The following is a 7,284-nucleotide window of genomic DNA, read 5'->3' on the forward strand; positions in this document are numbered from 1 at the left end:
ATTGTGACATCAGGGGCCAGAGGCTCAGCCACAGAATGTTAGAACTGGAAATCCCCATCCACCTCCTGGTCCAACTGTCCCCATTTTACAGGTGGGGAGACTGAGGTCCAGAAAGTCAAGCCAAACGATCTGGTTCATGTAGTTAGCTAATGGTGAGCCAAAAGGAGGAAACAGGTGTCTTGACTTTTAGGCCAGAACTTGTTCTGCTCTCCTCGGCCACTTTTCCCTGGTGCTGGAGTCACCCTTGGGTTATGGCCAGGGATTGATGAGGCCCTCCCTCCATAGGCTGGGACCACTTCTGAGCAGGTGGATGGGATGATGGATGGATGGATGGATGGATGGATGCGATATATCTGGGTCTCTGGAAGCCAAGTTGTCTCTCTAGGTTCTTCTAACTTGACCGCTTATGTTCACATGTTTGGGCTTTTTCTCTCTTGTAGGCTGTGCAGTGCCCTCCCCATCACACCTGTTTCTCCAGGGAGACCCTGATGTTATGAGTTTGCAATTAGGAGAGGGCACACGAGGCAGGGACTGGGTGGAGTGTGGAGAGGTGAGGCTGGCACCTTCCATCCAGGGTGCATGCCCATGAGTACCTGGGCCTGATCTGAAAACCAGCTGGCAAGACACCAGCTCTCTGTAGGCCTGTGGTTACCCCCAGTACTCTTGCACTGAGGTCTGTGGAGGCCAGCTCCATCTGTCTCACCTTGGATTTCTCCTCAGACTCACTTTCCTCCACACTCAGAATCCCTGCACCCTGTGTTGCCTTCCGTCACTCTCAGCCCACAACGGCTCACATCTTCAAAAAGGCCCTAACTCCACACGTGGGCTGATATCACGACTAGAGAAACTGACCAAATAACCCCCAAATATGATCCATTATGGGTAAAATATATTTATAACATGAAGAAAGAAAGAAAAAAATAGTGACATTTCTGGTTAAGCTGATCAACTGAGCTCACAGGGAAGTCTCCCTTCCTGCTTCAAGCATATAGACAGTCCATTCTCACATTGCTATAGAGAACTACCTGAGACTGGGTAATTTATAAAGAAAAGAGGTTTAATTGACTACAGTTCCACAGGCTGTACAGGAAGCACGGCTGGGGAAGCCTCAGGAAACTTACAATCATGGTGGAAGGCGAAAGGGAAGCAGGCACATATTCACATGGTGGCAGGAGAGACAGAGAAGGGGGAGGCGCTACACACTTTTAAACAACCAGATCTTGAGAACTCAGTCACTATCATGAGAACGACAAAGGGGAAGTCTGCCTCCATGATTCAACATGCCCACCTCTCCTGTAACACAGGGGAGGTCAGGGTGCATCCATCCAGAGAGCTGCAGCATTGGTGTGGGGGGATAGCCGATCCCAATGGAAATGACATCTCTGCCAAGCTGGGAGCCCCTGCAAGCATCAGGTGCACGCATGGGACTGTACAGGCTGTTCCAACCCAACTGAAGATGGCTGATAGGTCCAGTTTACCAAGTATAAGAGAAAATCCAGTTTTAGGAGGGACAATAATAATTACCAACCCTCACTGTGCACTTTCCAGGTGCTAGGGACCATTTGGGGGCTTTCAACATATGAATCCTCACAACGAACCCATGAGGTAAGTACTGTGATCAACACTCCCATTTTACAGATGAGGGAACAGAGGTACAGAAAGGTTGAGGAATTTGCTCATAGTCACGCAGCCAGCAAATGGTGGAAGTGGGACTCAAATTCATATGGTTGGCTCCAGAGCTTGTGGTAAACTGCAGACACAATGAATGAAGCAGACTGCAACGGAGGAAGGACAAGTCTCAGAGCAATCCAAAAGGGACTTAAAATGCAGGTCTTCATGCCATATATAAAAATTAACTAAAAAATGGATTGCAGCTTATTTTCTTTTTTCAATTTAAAAGAGCACATTTAAGTCTGGGTGCAATGGCTCATGCCTGTAATCCCAGCACTTTGGGAGGCTGAGGCAGGTGGATCACTTGAGGTCAGGAGTTCAAGACCAGCCTGATCAACATGGTGAAACCCCATCTCTACTAAAAATACAAAAATTAGCCAGGCGTGGTAGCACATGCTTGTAATCCCAGCTACTCAGGAGGCTGAGGCTGGAGAATCGCTTCAACCTGGGAGGTGGAGGTTGCAGTGAGCCAAGATCACACCACTACACTCCAGCCTGGGTGACAGAATGAGACTCTGTCTCAAAAAATAAATAAAATAAAAATAATAAAATAGTACATTTAACACCTTATCTTGGACAATGTGACAGTCATGAGATCTTTGTGTAGGAGAAGAAAGAGGGAACAAAAGAGCAAAGTCTACAAAATTCTTAGAACATAGGGGGAAGTTTCATGACATTGGATTTGGCAACGATTGCTTGGATATGACATCAAAAGCACAGGCAACAAAAGAAAAAATAAGCAAATTGAACCTCATCAAAATTTTAAACTTTTGTATATCAAAAAGCACTGTAACAGAGCAAAAAGGCAATCCATGGGATGGGAGAAAATATCTGTTACTCTCAGATCTGCTAAGGAATTAATACCCAGAACGCATAAAGAACTCCTCAAACTCAACATTCAGAGATGGGCAAAGGGCCAGGCATGGTGGCTCACACCTATAATCCCAGCACTTTGGGAGGCCAAGGTGGGTGGATCACCTGAGGTCAGGAGTTCGAGACCAGCCTGAACAATATGGTGAAACCCCGTCTCTACTAAAAAAAATACAAAAATTAGTCGGGCATGGTGGTGGGCACCTGTAGTCCCAGCTACTCAGGAGGCTGAGACAGGAGAATTGCTTGAACCCAGGAGGCGGAGGTTGCAGTGTGCCGAGATTGCCTCACTGCACTCCAGCCTGGGTGACAGAGTGAGACTCCACCTCAAAACAAACAAACAAACAAACAACAACAAAAACAAAGATGGGCAAAGGACTTGGGTAGACATCTCTGTAAAGAAAATACATGAGTTGCTCATTAGCACAGGAAAATATGCTCAATATCACTAATTATTAGGGAAAGGCAAATCAAAGCCACCACTTCACACCCATTAGGATGGCTGTTATCAAAAAAACAGAAAACAAGAGTCGGTCAACATGTGGAGAAATTGGAAACCTTGTGCATTGTTAGGGGGAAAAATGGCAGAGCTGCTGTGGAAAACAGTCTGGTGGGTCCTCAAAAAAAATTAAACATAGAATTACCATATGATCTAGCAATTATCCTGGGTATATACACAAAAGAACTGAAAGCCGGGACTCAAACAGATATTTGTACACAGTGTTCTGTCAACCTGAAATAATAAAAAAGATCAGAATCCAGTTTAACAGGTTTATTCGAGCGTGAAGCTGAGGATGGCCATTCTCACAGGCTCCAAAGAAATGGGGTCAGTGCTCTGAAGCTGAAAAGTTTAAGGTCTTACTTTATAGTCAGAAAACTAAGAAATTAGGTAGAATCACAACATTTCCCATATAAGTTTGGTTTATGAGTTACAGCAATTTGATTAGTAATAGCTTATTTTCTTTTTTTCAATTTAAAAGAGTACATTTAACACATTTTGGACAATGTGACAGTCATGAGGTCTTTGTGTAGGAGAAGGAAGAGGGAAGTTAATCTATAATGAAGTTCAACAGAAAAGAGGAAAGGGAACTTCTATGGCACCCTTCAGTCTTTTATAACATTTTACAAAATGACATAGCTAAGAGAAAAAGGAGTAATCTATAATCAGGGAAACAAAGTTCATAGCTGCCCGTAAGTGACTCAGGTCCCAAAATTGCTTTCCTTCAAGGCTCAGAATAATTTAAAGTTTCAACAGCTTTGATTTTGAATTACTTTTTTTTACAGTTCATAGTAACATTATTCACCATAACCAAAAGGTGGAAACCCATATGTTCATGGATGAATGAATAGATAAACAAATGTGGTATATACATGTGATGTAATATTACTCAGCCTTAAGAGGGAAGGAAATTCTGACACATCCTATAACATGGATAAACATTGAAAACATTATGCTGAGACAAGCTAGAGACAAAACAAATACTGTATGATTTTACTGTTTAATGGGTACAGAGGCTGGGTACTGTGGCTCACACCTGTAATCCCAGCACTTTGGGAGGCCGAGGCAGGTGGATCACTTTAGCCCGGAAGTTCGAGACCAGCCTGGACAACATAAGGAGATCCCATCTCTACTAAAAAAAAAAAATTTTTTTCTTTTTTGAGACAGAGTCTTGCTCTGTTGCCCAGGCTGGAGTACAATGGGATGATCCTGGCTCACTGCAACCTCTGCCTCCTGGGTGCAAGTGATTCTCCTGCCTCAGGCTCCCAAATAGCTGGGATTACAGGTGACCCCCACCATACCTGGCTAATTTTTTTATTTTTAGCAGAGATGAGGTTTTGCCATTGTTGGCCAGGCTGGTCTCAAACTCCTGACCTCAAGTGATCCGATCGCCTTGGCCTCCCAAGTGCTGGGATTACAGGCTTGAGCCACCACACTTGGCCTCTACTAAAAACTTAAAAAAAATTATCTGGGTGTGGTGGTGCATGCCTGTGCTCCCAGCTACTGGGGAGGTTGAGGTGGGAGGATTGCTTGAGCCCAGGAGGTTGAGGCTGCAGTGAACCTGGGCAACAGAGTAAGCACCCTTTTGGGGGGCACCTTGTCACACACACAAAAATGAAACTGTTCTGGAGATGGACCATGGTGATGGCTGCACAACAATTAACAATGTGAGTGTACTTAGTGCCACCGAATTGTACACTTAAAAATGGTTAAGATGGTAAGTTTACATTATGTATATTTTGCCACAATTAAAAAAAACCAGGTCTTTAAAGTGATTCAGAGAACAGAATCTGTGAGGCAAAAATAGGCTTTTATGAAAACACAGGAGGTTTGAAAGAAGCAGGGATGCTAAAATGAAAAATATAGGGATTAAATTGGAACAACAAAACTCTCGACAGCCAGATTAAACAGTAGGCTAAAAATCAGAAGCACTGGGCCTGGAGGACACAGGTGGGGAATCGCCAGGCACACAGGACAGGAAATGGGGTGAGCGCTATGAGCAAGAGTTAGGAGACAGAGGGCAAGATAGAAAGCCCCAGGCAGGGTCTTATGGGGGTCCTCAAAGGTGAGGGGAGAGGATGAGGGAGAGGCGACATGGGGAGAGAGGATGAGGCAGAAGCGACACAGGGAGGGAGGATGAGGGAGAGGATAAAGAAGAGGCAACATGGGGAGGGAGGATGAGGGAGAGGTGACATAGGGAGAGAGGATGAGGCAGAGGATGAGGGAGAGGTGACATAGGGAGAGAGGATGAGGCAGAGGATGAGGGAAAGGTGACATAGGGAGAGAGGATGAGGAAGAGGCGACATGGGGAGGGAGGATGAGGAAGAGGCGACATGGGGAGGGAGGATGAGGGAGAGGAGAGATGGGGAGAGAGGATGAGAGAGAGGATGAGGAAGAGGTGACACGGGGAGGGAGGATAAGGGAGAGGTAACACGGAGAGAGAGGATGAGGGAGAGGATGAGAGACAGGCGATATGGGGAGAGAGGATGAGGGAGAGGATGAGGGAGAGGCGACATGGGGAGGGAGGATGAGGGAGAAGTAACACGGAGAGAGAGGCTGAGGGAGATGTGACACAGGGAGGGATGATGAGGGAGAGGATGAGGGAGAGGTGACACGGGGAGATGGCTGAGTACTCCCAGAACTGAGGCAAGCTGTGGGCCCCCAGTGGACGAGCTCTGTGTGTTCCCAGTAAGAAGACAGTTGACTGACCGTGCAAGGACGTGTGGTGGGGAAGTTCCTGGAAGGCAGCTGGGAGATGGGAGTTTTCAGTCCAGCTCCATCACCCGATTGCCCCAGGTCCTCTTCCTGTCTCAAGTGAGGGGGCTGATCTGGACTTGGCTGATCTGGGGATGTTATGAAATTAGCTTTCTCAGGAGACGATGCATTCATTATAAAGAGAAGACACTCTACTAGGACTTTGTACATCATCTCACTTCATCTTCATGGCAACCTTGAGAGGGTTGATAAGAACCATAAGAAAGAAAATGCAGGCCGGGTGCAGTGGCTCACGCCTGTAATTCCAGCACTTTGGGAGGCCGAGGCAGGCGAATCACAAGGTCAGGAGATTGAAACCATCCTGGCTAACACGGTGAAACCCCGTCTCTACTAAAAATACAAAAAATTAACCGGGCGTGGTGGCTGGCGCCTGTAGTCCCAGCTACTCGGAAGGCTGAGGCAGGAGAATTCGTGAACCCAAGAGGCCAAGCTTGCAGTGAGCCGAGATCGCACCACTGCACTCCAGCCTGGGTGACAGAGCGAGACTCCATCTAAAAAAAAAAAAAAAAAAAAAAAAGAAAATGCAGACTGCAAAAACGAACTGCCCAAGGTCACACAGGTGATAAGTGCAGAGGTGGGGTTAGCCACTTTTTCACTTATGTTAAAAGCCAGGGTGGGTGGGAAGGGAGCTAGGCAGACAGAGGAATGTGGAGGGTGGGGAGGGGTGTGGGGATCAGAGAAACTGTCTGGCAGCCACCACCTGTGGCTAGCATAGGTGAGAGCTGGTCTCCCAAGAGCGGCATTGGCAGGCATAGCACGGGGATGGGCTCAGCCTTCAGGGCCACCAGTAGGAAACACTGGGCTGGCCCCTCTTCCTTCTGTAACTGCCTCGTCTTCCTCTGCCACCTTCCAGATATCCCCCGCCTCTCCCCACTCACCCAAGAAGACAGAGGCGGTACTAAAGAATGATACTATTGGGCCGGGCGCGGTGGCTCACGCCTGTAATCCTAGCACTTTGGGAGGCTGAGGCAGGCGGATTGCCTGAGCTCAGGAGTTCAAGACCAGCCTGGGCAACATGGTGAAACCCCATCTCTACTAAAATACAAAAGAATTAGCTGGGCATGGCGGCATGCGCCTGAAGTAGTAGCCCAGCTACTCGGGAGGCTGAGGCAGGAGAATCGCTTGAACTCGGGAGGTGGAGGTTGCAGTGAGCCGAGATCAGGCCACTGCACTCCAGCACTCCGGCCTGGGTGACAGAGCGTGACTCTGTTTCAAAAAAAAAAAAAAAAAGATGCTATTTCAAAAAGCCCAGAGGGTAAGGCTGGCCACGCCAATGCAGTGTGGAGTTTCTCTTCCCCGAGCTGCAGTGCAGTCCTTTGGGTGTTGAAAGCTGGTGACCTCACGCGGCCCACAAGCTCTGACAGGCAGCATGAACCTCTGTGGTTCATAAAAATAGGAAAGGGGGGCCAGGCGTGGTGGCTCATGCCTGTAATCCCAGCACTTGGGAGGCCGAGGCGGGTTGATCACCT

Source organism: Nomascus leucogenys, chromosome 19 (genome assembly GCF_006542625.1).
Source record: "Nomascus leucogenys isolate Asia chromosome 19, Asia_NLE_v1, whole genome shotgun sequence".
NCBI classification, from domain to species: Eukaryota; Metazoa; Chordata; class Mammalia; order Primates; family Hylobatidae; genus Nomascus; species Nomascus leucogenys.